Consider the following 11,972-nt stretch of genomic DNA (forward strand, 5'->3'; position numbering starts at 1 on the left):
ACCAGCCTCTTGCCGAGCCGTTTCCAGGGGTGCCAATGCCAGCGGCAAGGGGAGGGACACAACTATTTAAGGAAAGACATCACTGAAGTGTGAGGAGGAGAGAGGGCTCAGCTGACCGGCCCCAACACCGAACGAGGGGCGCCGAGGCCTCCCGCCTCCCAGCATGCTCCACGGGCCACCTGCACCACAGGCCTTTCTCCACAGACCTAGCCAGCCTCCCAGCACTGGCCTCAGCAGCGAGTGGGCTGCTACTCCAGCCCGTTCTTGGCAGCAGACAGGCACTCTGGAGGATCCAAACCGACCTGGCCGCCACGAGCAAGCCCGCGGAGATCAGTATTCGTGTCACCAGAGTGGCTATTTTTATCAGCAAATACTCTCAGCAGCAAGCGGCTGATGCTGGCTGAGCCCTTGCCGTGTGGAGCAGCACGACCAAGACCAAGGAAGGTCCCGCCACCCCCGGAGGGGGCCGTCTCAGGGGCCACCCCCAGGCTCTGGAGCGCTCTGCTGAGGGAGGAGAGGTTGGCTCCCTCACTGCTGTCCTCCCATCGGGCCAAGAGGGCTTTCCTCAGGCAGGCCGTCAGCACTGCTCAGTGGCTGAAGGAGGTTCTAATTGGTTGGGTGCTGTTTATTTCTGGTGTTTTATTGTTTGTTTTTAATTATGTTTAACTAATTTGTTTTTATGTTTTGATGAAGATTTTGTTTTTATCTGCATTTTACCATTGTTAACCGCCTTGAGTGCCATTTTTGATGGAAAGGCAGGATATAATAAAATCAATTAATAAAGGAGCAATTAAACAAGGAACAATTAAAATTGGAGACTTTCAAAATTTTGTTTTATTTTGAAAACAAAATAAAGTTTTCCTCCAGCTATAAAGGATAGAAACATGTCAAAGGTTGAGCCCTTCGAAGTCTTGTTGTTGTTGTTGTTCAGTCGTTCAGTCGTGTCCGACTCTTCGTGACCCCATGGACCACAGCACGCCAGGCTTTCCTGTCCTCCGCTCTCTCCCGGAGCGTGCTCAAGTTCATATTCATTGCATTGGTGATGCTATCTAGCCATCTCATCCTCTGCCGTCCCCTTCTCCTTTTGCCTTCAATCTTTCCCAGCATCAGGGTCTTTTCCAGGGAGTTTTCTCTTCGCATTAGGTGGCCAAAATATTGGAGCTTCAGCTTCAGTATCTGTCCTTCCAATGAGCACTCAGGGTTGATTTCCTTTAGGATGGACTGATTTGACCTCCTTGCAGTCCAGGGGACTCGTAAGAGTCTTCTCCAGCACCACAGTTCGAAAGCATCAATTCTTCGGCGCTCAGCCTTCCTTATAGTCCAGCTCTCACAGCCATACATTACTACTGGGAAAACCATAGCTTTGATTAGACGGACCTTTGTCGGCAAGGTGATGTCTCTGCTTCTTACTATGCTGTCTAGGTTGGCCATAGCTTTCCTCCCCAGGAGCAAGCGTCTTTTAATTTCATGGCTACAGTCACCGTCTGCGGTGATCTTGGAGCCCAAGAAAGTAAAATCTGTCACTGCTTCCATTTCTTCCCCTTCTATATGCCAGGAAGTGATGGGGCCAGATGCCATGATCTTGGTTTTTTTAATGTTGAGTTTCAAACCAGCTTTTGCACTCTCCTCTTTCACCCTCAACAAGAGGCTCTTTAGATCCTCTTCGCTTTCTGCCATTAGGGTGGTATCGTCTGCATATTGGAGGTTGTTGATAATTCTCCCGGCAATCTTAATTCCGACCTCTGATTCATCCAACCCGGCATTTCTCATGATGTACTCTGCATATAAGTTAAATAAGCAGGGTGACAATATGCAGCCTTGTCGTACTCCTTTCCCAATTTTCCCAATCGGTTGTTCCATGTCTGGTTCTTACTGTTGCTTCTTGACCCTCGTACAGGTTTCTCAGGAGACAGGTAAGGTGGTCTGGTACTCCCATCACTTTCAGAATTTGCCACAGTTTGTTGTGATCCACACAATCAAAGGCTTTAGCGTAGTCAATGAAGCAGAAATAGACGTTTTTCTGGAATTCTCTTGCTTTCTCCATGATGCAGCGAATGTTGGCGATTTGATCTCTAGTTCCTCTGCCTCTTCGAAACCCAGCTTGTACTTCCGGGAGTTCTCGGTTCGCATACTGCTGAAGCCTAGCTTGTAGGATTTTGAGCATCACCTTGCTGCCATGTGAAATGAGCGCAATGGTGCGGTAGTTTGAACACTCTTTGGTGTTGCCCTTCTTTGGAATTGGAATGTAAACTGACCTTTTCCAGTCTTGTGGCCACTGTTGAGTGTTCCAGATTTGTTGACATATTGAATGCAGTAAACAAATTAAAAAGTAAAGAAGAGCTGTGGGAATGGTTGAGCCAGTTCAAAGCCTGGAGTCTAGAGATGGCTTCTCTCCCCCCCACACACCTTTCTCCTTTTCTTAAAATATTTAGATAAAAAAGCGAGTAGGCATGAAATGAGTGTGTTACCCCAAGAGTTGTAGGTGTGCAGATTCCTTTTATTTTTGCAGCACAATTGCATACCCATCTGTGCTGGGGGTAAGCCCTGCTGAACTGAGGTAGTTTTATGGTCAGGTAGACTTCGAAGCCCCTTCATGGATCACTGCCTTGTTGTGGCGAAGGGGCTTGCGTAACTCAGTGAAGCCATAAGCTATGCCGTGCAGGGCCACCCAAGACGGACAGGTCATGGCACAGAGTTCTGACAAAATGTGGTCCACTGGAGAAGGAAATGGCAACCCACTCCAGTATTCTTGCCAAGAAAACCCCATGGAACGTATCACAAGGCTAAAAGAGATGATGCCGGAAGATGAGCCCCTCAGGTCGGAAGGTGTCCAATATGCTACTGGGGAAGAGCAGAGGGTATTTCCAAGTAGCACCAGAAAGAGTGAAGCGGCTGGGCCAAAGCCAAGAGGACACTCAGCTGTGGATGTGTCTGGTGGTGAAAAGAAAATTTGATGCTGTAAAGAACAATATTGTTTAGGAACCTGGAATGTCAGATCAATGAATCAAGGTAAGCTGGAGGTGGTCAAACATGAGATGGCAAGATTGAACATCGACATCTTGGGAATCAGCGAACTAAAATGGACAAGCATGGGCGAATTTAATTCAGGTGACCATCATATCTACTATTGTGGGCAAGAATCCCTTAGAAGAAATGGAGTAGCACTCATAGTCAACAAAAGGGTGGGAAAAGCAGTACTGGGGTACAATCTTAAAAATGATAGAATGATCTCAGTACGAATCCAAGGCAAACCATTCAACATCACAGTAATTCAAGTCTATGCCCCAACCACTGAGGCCGAAGAAGCTGAGGGTGATCGGTTCTATGAAGACCTACAACACCTTCTAGAACTAACACCAAAAAAAGACGTCCTCTTCATCATAGGGGATTGGAATGCTAAAGTAGGAAGTCAAGAAATCACCGGGATAACAGGCAGGCATGGCCTTGGTGTACAAAATGAAGCAGGACAAAAGCTAATAGAGTTTTGCCAAGAGAACATGCTGATCATAGCAAACACTCTTTTCCAACAGCACAAGAGGCGACTCTACACATGGACGTCACCAGATGGTCAATATCGAAATCAGATTGATTATGTCCTTTGCAGCCAAAGATGGAGAAGCTCCATACAGTCAGTAAAAACAAGACCTGGAGCTGACTGTGGCTCAGATCATGAGCTGCTTCTTGCAAAATTTCGGCTTAAATTGAAGAACGTCGGGAAAACCACTAAACCGTTCAGGTATGACCTAAATCATATCCCTGATGAATATACAGTGGAGGTGAGGAATAGATTTCAGGGATTAGACCTGATAGACAGAGTGACTGAGGAACTATGGACGGAGGTCCGTAACATTGTTCAGGAGGCAGCAACGAAATCCATCCCAAAGAAAAAGAAATGCAAGAAAGCAAAGTGGCTGTCTGAGGAGGCTTTACAAGTAGCTCACGAAAGAAGGGAAGCGAAAAGCAAGGGAGAAAGGGGAAGATATACCCAACTGAACGCAGAGTTCCAGAGAATAGCAAGGAGAGACAAGAAGGCCTTCTTAAATGAACAATGCAAAGAAATCGAGGAAAACAACAGAATGGGAAAGACTAGAGATCTCTTCAAGAAAATTGGAGATCTCAAGGGAACGTTTTGTGCAAAGATGGGCATGATAAAGGACAAAGAAGGCAGGGACCTAACAGAAGCAGATGAGATTAAGAAGAGGTGGCAAGAATACACAGAAGAACTATACAGGAAAGATCTTAATGTCCCTGATAGCCATGATAGTGCGGTCACTGAACTTGAGCCGGACATCCTCGAGAGTGAAGTCAAGTGGGCCTGAGGAAGCATTAGTAACAATAAAGCTAGCGGAGATGACAGTATTCCAGCCGAGCTATTTAAAATCCTAAAAGATGATGCTGTTAAAGTGCTGCATTCAATATGCCAACAAATCTGGAACACTCAACAGTGGCCACAAGACTGGAAAAGGTCAGTTTACATTCCAATTCCAAAGAAGGGCAACGCCAAAGAGTGTTCAAACTACCGCACCATTGCGCTCATTTCACATGGCAGCAAGGTGATGCTCAAAATCCTACAAGCTAGGCTTCAGCAGTATGCGAACCGAGAACTCCCGGAAGTACAAGCTGGGTTTAGAAGAGGCAGAGGAACTAGAGATCAAATCGCCAACATTCGCTGCATCATGGAGAAAGCAAGAGAATTCCAGAAAAACATCTATTTCTGCTTCATTGACTACGCTAAAGCCTTTGATTGTGGGGATCACAACAAACCGTGGCAAATTCTTAAAGTGATGGGAGTACCAGACCACCTTACCTGTCTCCTGAGAAACCTGTACGAGGGTCAAGAAGCAACAGTAAGAACCAGACATGGAACAACCGATTGGGAAAATTGGGAAAGGAGTACGACAAGGCTGCATATTGTCACCCTGCTTATTTAACTTATATGCAGAGTACATCATGAGAAATGCCGGGATGGATGAATCAGAGGTCGGAATTAAGATTGCCGGGAGAATTATCAACAACCTTTGATATGCAGACGATACCACCCTAATGGCAGAAAGCGAAGAGGATCTCAAGAGCCTCTTGTTGAGGGTGAAAGAGGAGAGTGCAAAAGCTGGTTTGAAACTCAACATTAAAAAAACCAAGATCATGGCATCTGGCCCCATCACTTCCTGGCATATAGAAGGGGAAGAAATGGAAGCAGTGACAGATTTTACTTTCTTGGGCTCCAAGATCACCGCAGACGGTGACTGTAGCCATGAAATTAAAAGACGCTTGCTCCTGGGGAGGAAAGCTATGGCCAACCTAGACAGCATAGTAAGAAGCAGAGACATCACCTTGCCAACAAAGGTCCGTCTAATCAAAGCTATGGTTTTCCCAGTAGTAATGTATGGCTGTGAGAGCTGGACTATAAGGAAGGCTGAGCGCCGAAGAATTGATGCTTTCGAACTGTGGTGCTGGAGAAGACTCTTACGAGTCCCCTGGACTGCAAGGAGGTCAAATCAGTCCATCCTAAAGGAAATCAACCCTGAGTGCTCATTGGAAGGACAGATACTGAAGCTGAAGCTCCAATATTTTGGCCACCTAATGCGAAGAGAAAACTCCCTGGAAAAGACCCTGATGCTGGGAAAGACTGAAGGCAAAAGGAGAAGGGGACGGCAGAGGATGAGATGGCTAGATAGCATCACAGATGCAATGAATATGAACTTGAGCACGCTCCGGGAGAGAGCGGAGGACAGGAAGGCCTGGCGCGCTATGGTCCATGGGGTCACGAAGAGTCGGACACGACTGAACGACTGAACAACAACATACTGAATAAGCTTTTATGTTTTACACCAACTTTCACAATACTCACCAACATAAATGTGCCAATAACCAAATAAAAAGGGAGGGGAAAGGGAGGAAAGGAGGCTGATCAGGGGTACAATTGAAAGGGAGAATAAAAAAAGCTACACATAACAGAGGAAGTCATCATACCATCAGGTGAAGCCCTTGTACAGGCACGTCTACATAGAAGATTAGCGAAATTCAGGTCATTTGGCCCAAGCCTTCCCTCTCCATATGCTGACCAGATCTTCAGACATCTGTCTATCTACTGAAGCCACCCAACACTCTGCAAACAGGGCCAGGCAGCTCAGAGACCTCTGCCCAAAGCCATGACAGTTACAGTGGAGTCCCATACACGTGTACTCAGAAGCAAGCCCCACCGAGTTTCATAGACCTTGCTCCCAAGTAAGTATGGGACTGCAGCCCTAAACTGATTTTTTTAAAGCAGTGCACGTTTGTAGCATGTATATATTACTCAGCAAGAAAGAGGAGGCAGAGGAGTGGATGGGTATCAACTTATTTTACCGTATGTCTTTTTAATTGGCTTTTATTTTTGGTTCCAGGGTGGCATACAAACACCTAAAATAAATACAACTGATTTCTGCAGTCAACCGGAAGCCGTGGGCTCCTCCCTGCTGCTGAAATGCCTGAAGGCAGCTCTTCTGGAGAACAGCGGCTCTGAGGCTCTCCTCTCGACAGCCCCTCAGGAGGACCTCTTTGCCATCTTTGGCTTCTTTGGCAAGAAGCCTGCCCTGGCCCCCCATGGCAAAGACACACCAAGGCAGAGAAGCCTGAGGGGAGACAGGATAGCGCTCTTCAAGGACTTGAAAGGCTGTCCCAGAGAGGAAGGCCAGGGTCTCTTCTTGATCATCCCAGAGTGCAGGACACGGAACAATGGGCTCAAGTGACAGGAAGCCAGATTCCAGCTGAACATCAGGAAAAACTTCCTGACTGTTAGAGCAATACGACAATGGAACCAATTACCTGGGAAGGCGGTGGGCTCTCCCACACTGGAGGCCTTCAAAACGAGGCTGGACAGCCATCTGCCAGGGATGCTCTGACTTGGATTCCTGCACTGAGCAGGGGGTTGGACTCGATGGTCTTACAGGCCCCTTCCAACCCTACTATTCTATGATTCTATGAAGATCAGAAGAGCCCCGAGGCCGGCCGGGGCGGGCCAAAGGGGCTCCCCCTCCACCAGCTATCCCTTTCCAATAGCGGCCATCCAGAGGCTGTGATAGTTAACAGCTGCAGAGACCTCCTCCTCCACGAATCTGTCTCCTCCCCCTTTCAAGCCAGTGCCAGTCACCACATATTGGGGCAGCAAATCCCACACCTTAATTTGCATCATGTGGAGAAGGACTTTCTCTTGTCATCGGGTACCTCTTCCCGCTCAGTTTCATGAGAAGACCCCGGCGCCCACCCTTACGAGAGAGGGAGAAAAGCTCCCCTCTCTCCGCACCAGGCATCACTTTATAAATGGGACCCCCCCAGTCCACCTGTGCATGCCACAAAGGGGGCCAGGGCCTCCTTCCAGAGGGAAGGCTGGGGTAGTGGGCACTGAGCCCTCCCTGTCTTTGCCGTTGCCACTGTGGGCGGCCCCTGGTCGCAGGCCACCTGCGGGGACAGCATGGGGGCTTAAAAGAGAAGGCGCAGCCAGCAAGTTCTCCCTTCGCAGGCAGCAGGGGTGGGGCATCTCAGGCCAAATCAGCCCTGCTGGGGTCCCCTTTTCCTAGCCATGCCCCTTCCCCTGACAGCATGTGTGCGGTTTCCCCCCATTCCGAAAGGCTGAGACACCTCTCCTGAGGCTCTGTTACTGGCAGGGAGAGCTTGAAGCTACGGCAGGAGGGTGCGTTCTGAATTCTGGCCCCACCACTTTTGCCCTGACCCCACCCACTGCTGGAATGCCCCCCCCCCCAGGGCTTCTCCAAAACGGAATTCATCAGCCCTTGGGCTGGAAGATGTCCCCATTCCCCAACCCCTGCCCTACAGAGACGCCTGACCTGGCCTCACTCTGCCCCCAGCTGCTCAGGCAGGGAGCCGTCTGGTCACAGAGCCCCCAAAGGTCCAGCCACTTCTGCAACTGACCTGCGCCAAGTCCGCCAAACTCTCCCCCACCCATCCACCTTGTCTGTTTCCTTACTTGACCTACTCCCCAATATGCTCCTGCCCCACAGATTCCCTAAACCCCCAGCTGCCAGAACCGGCCAGAGAGAAACAAATTTCCAAGTTTAGAGGTAGTTTGCCTTGGAATACCAGCAGCCAGAGAGGCAAACACTGAGGGCCTGGGCTTCCTGGAAGCTTCCAGTGGTCCACTGGACAAAGGAAACCAGGCGCTGGAGCAGGGCTCCACTCATGTTCTGAAGCCCTCCCAAGCCAACCCCTCACCACGTGCACATGACAGAAAGTTCCAAAGGCAATGTTAAGTGCTGGTTTTAACCTTTAAAGCCTTAAATGGTTCAGGCCGAAGCTACTTGAAAGACCCTCTTCTCTCATCCCAGCCTGCCCACACTCCGAGGACACCAGCAAAGGCTCTTCTCACCTGCCCACCATCAAGGGCGGTTAGGCTGGTGAGTACGAGGGACAGAGCCTTCTCATTGGTGGCCCCACACCTCTGGAGTAATTGGCTTCCATCAGGGATTCACCAGGGCCCTTCTTTGCTGATCTTGAGGAAAGCGTTTAAGGCCCACTGGTTTTCGTTGGCTTTTTCATAATCAGTATGTTGCATGTTTTATTGCTGCTCTCTGTTTTTATAGTGGTTTATAGTACTTTATTACATTTTTAGTATGTTGCCTTTGTATTAGTTTTATATAGTTTTTATCTCATACACCTCCTCGAGAGGGTTCTAACCTGAAAGGTGGCCTAAAAGGTGGGATATAAATCTAACAAATAAATATTGCTTCAAATTAAAAATAAACAAACAAACCCCCTGCCCTCACATGCGCTGCTCAGCTCCACCCCCTACCTTGCAGACACCTGGCAGCCTTCCCCCCATTCCTGAACAGGTGAGTGACAAAGGATTTCATGCATGTGCATTTGAGGTTGCGGGGGGGGGGGGGGGAGAAGGCGATATCACGCCAATATTTCCAGACAGGCGGGTTTGAGCAGCAGCTTGTTTGTTAGGCAAACAAAACCCGCGATCCAGTTTCAAGCTTCCTGAACAAGGTATGCACACAAGAGTGCACAGGGGGGGGGGGGAGCATAACACAGGTGTCCTGGCTCCCAGCTTCACATCTACGTGACTTGCTTCAATCCTTAGAGGTCCAGGGCGGGGGAAGAGGATGTCATGGGTTGGATCCAAACCAAGGTCGTTCATTCGCTCATTTATTCATTTTCTATACCACCCCATTGCTGAAGCTCTCTGGGTGGTTTCAAGGAGATGCAGGTTGCACTTGCCCCCCTCAAAATCGCTGAGTTACAAGTCAGTCATGTCTTCAGCTTTTCACACTGATTTTACTGAGGCTCAGGTGTGACTGGATCCAAACCCACAAACTCTGGGCCAACAGGAGAGGAGCTCACGAAGGTAGATTTACAGGGCAGCCCTCATCTTAAGCTTAAGGGAGCAGGGCTTGGGGGCACACAAGGACCCATGGGCTTGGTTACTCCGGAACAGAAACCATTCCCAGCCCGGCCTTCCTCAAGGCAACGCAGAGCCAAAATCCTGAGTGAGACTGGCTGGGAGTCAGGAAAGCAGGGAGCCCAAACGCCACACCTTGGGGCTCTTTGAGGAAGTCTGGGCGGGGACAGAAAGGCTTTCCAAAGGCCCAAGCACAAGCCCAGCATTCGTAGGAGCCTGGGATTGCCGTAGCCCTGGACTCAAGGATGGGCAGCTGTCCTTTGTCCCCCAAGCCCTCATGCAAGCAGAGTCCTTCCCCAGCTCCCCTTCTGGGGACTCCTCCGCTGGAGAGGCGTCACCGGCAAGCAACACCTGTGCTTTGGACTCCCCGAGGGGTAGGACTGGGCTACCCCCCCCCCTTGTGCCAATTTCCCAGCTGGCAGACAATGGAGAAAACTCTTCTCTTGCTAGAGGGTTTGGGGTTCCTTACCCTTCTCTCCCAAAGCCTGCCACAAGGCCGCGTGGTTCCACCCCTTCCCTTCCCTTCCGCTCAGTAGATTCCCAGTGCTGAGGGTAAAGGGGAAGCGGTCCAACCAGCTGTCCTCAGTTTTGCCCTAGTGATATGCTGATATGCCTTTCCTTGACTTGTGGGTGGGGGGGTAGGGGAGGCATGAAGGCACAGTCTGAGAAAAACCCCATCTAGTTGGGGACAGCACAGGACTCCTGAGTTCTTCTCAGGGAGGGAAGCCTCATGAATCACAGGTAGCCAAGATCTTCAGTCCTGATAGAAGAATCTGCCTCCTACATCCCCAGCCAGGGAGGCAGAAGCAGATGAGCCCCGATCCCAGTTGGGACAGGCACTGCAGAGGATGTTCCCCACCCATCCCTCGAGAGGAACTGCTTCATCACAGAGTGGGTGAGGCTGGTTCATGGGAGTGGTTAAGGGAGCCAATTTCGTTAGCCTCTATCCTTCATCTGCACCACAACGGCTTTTCCTCCAGGCAGAGATACAGCAGTTGGCTTGGGCTGGGTGCCGGAAGCCCACTTACTTCCCTGGAAGGAGCGTTAACCACCCTCCATTCTGGTGCCAGAACACCTGGGTTTTCTAGGGAGCTCCTCGCAGCTTAGAGAAAGATGCTCAGAGGCCTGGGAGGCCTGGGTGCATTAAAAGTAAGGTGGGTCCCAGCACGTTAGGGCAGGAGACACGGGGGCCCAAGCATCTGGATGTGGGCTCCTGGTTCCCTGCTGCTCCAGCCTCTTTTGAGAGCAGAGGAAGAGCCCTGAAGCTGGATCAGGCCAAGGCTCCATCTAGTCCAGCATTCTGTTCACACAGTGGCCAACCAGCTGCCCACAGGAAACCCACAAGCAGGACAGGAGCACAACAGCACCCTCCTGCCCATGTTCCCCAGCAACTGGTGCACATAGGCATACCACCTCTGATACTGGAGGTAGCACAGAGCCATCAGGGCTAGTAACCATCAACAGCCTTCTCCATTAATTGGTCTAAGCCCCTTTTATATCAATCACCACAACTTGAGGAAGCAAATTCTATGGTTCTCCTATGTGCAGTGTGAAGAAGCACAGCCTTTTATCGGTCCTGAATCTCTTCTGATACCCCCGCACAAAAGGGCCACAAACCTTGGCTACTCCACAAAGGTCTGGGGCCCCAAAGAAAGATTCCTGCCCTGGGCAGAGTCCTTGCAAGAGTAACAAGAAAGTCAGGGAGGCAGATTCTGACTTTTCAGGAGCAGGAAAGTTTGCTACATTTACACTATGGAACACCGAGCACATTACGGGAAGACACACATCTCCATACACCCCACAGGCCAGTTCCAAGGAGTAGTGCTGCTGGCACGTGCCCAAGAACGTTCAGAGGTGTCTGTCTCCCCTTGCCACCTTCTAGGTTCCCTGCAGGAAAGTCTGGCATGTTGGAAATGCACCTATTCCGAGAGAGAGGGGCGGAATTCTCCCCCCCCCCCACAGTCTTTGGCTGTGCTAAGGGTGAGGCCTCCACAGTACATACAGCTGTGTGGTCTGACCCTAAGGGTTCTGATGTTTTGCCAAGCAAGCTGTTTCTACCTGCCCTAGGGCAGCAGATGCTGCTTCTGAAGACTCAGCCCAGCCATTAAAACCTGATTTATTTACTTGTTTATTTGACTGAAGCTGCCTGGACCTGAAGGGAATGGGCGAGCAGCTTCCTGGCACATTGCTCAGGTTTCGATTAGGCCTTGGATCAACCTGGTTGAGTCCCTAATTCAGAACCAGGCAGGAAGACATCTGAGCTCTCTTCAGTCCCGATGGCACACTCCAAGGATTGCCCAAGATAGATTTTGAATGCCTGCACCTAGGGTCAGCGTTCTGCAACCCGGTGCCCTCCCGCTGTGCTGGACTGCAACTCCCAGAAAAAGCTGAGGAGGCAGCGCACAGCTAAGGCCTGAACATTAAGTTAGTCCTTCTCCGTGGGGGAACCAGATGTGGCTGGTGAAGATCAGGAGTAGGGAGCCAGTGGCTGTGTGATGCGAGAAGGCTGCCCGAAGATTTTGCCAAAAGAAGGTTACACAAGCAGGCAGTAAAAACCCAGGGAAACTCTCCATGC

The sequence above is a fragment of the Heloderma suspectum genome, chromosome 6 (assembly GCF_057233095.1).
Source record: "Heloderma suspectum isolate Gila_16-S chromosome 6, 16-S_ref, whole genome shotgun sequence".
Classification (NCBI taxonomy): Eukaryota; Metazoa; Chordata; class Lepidosauria; order Squamata; family Helodermatidae; genus Heloderma; species Heloderma suspectum.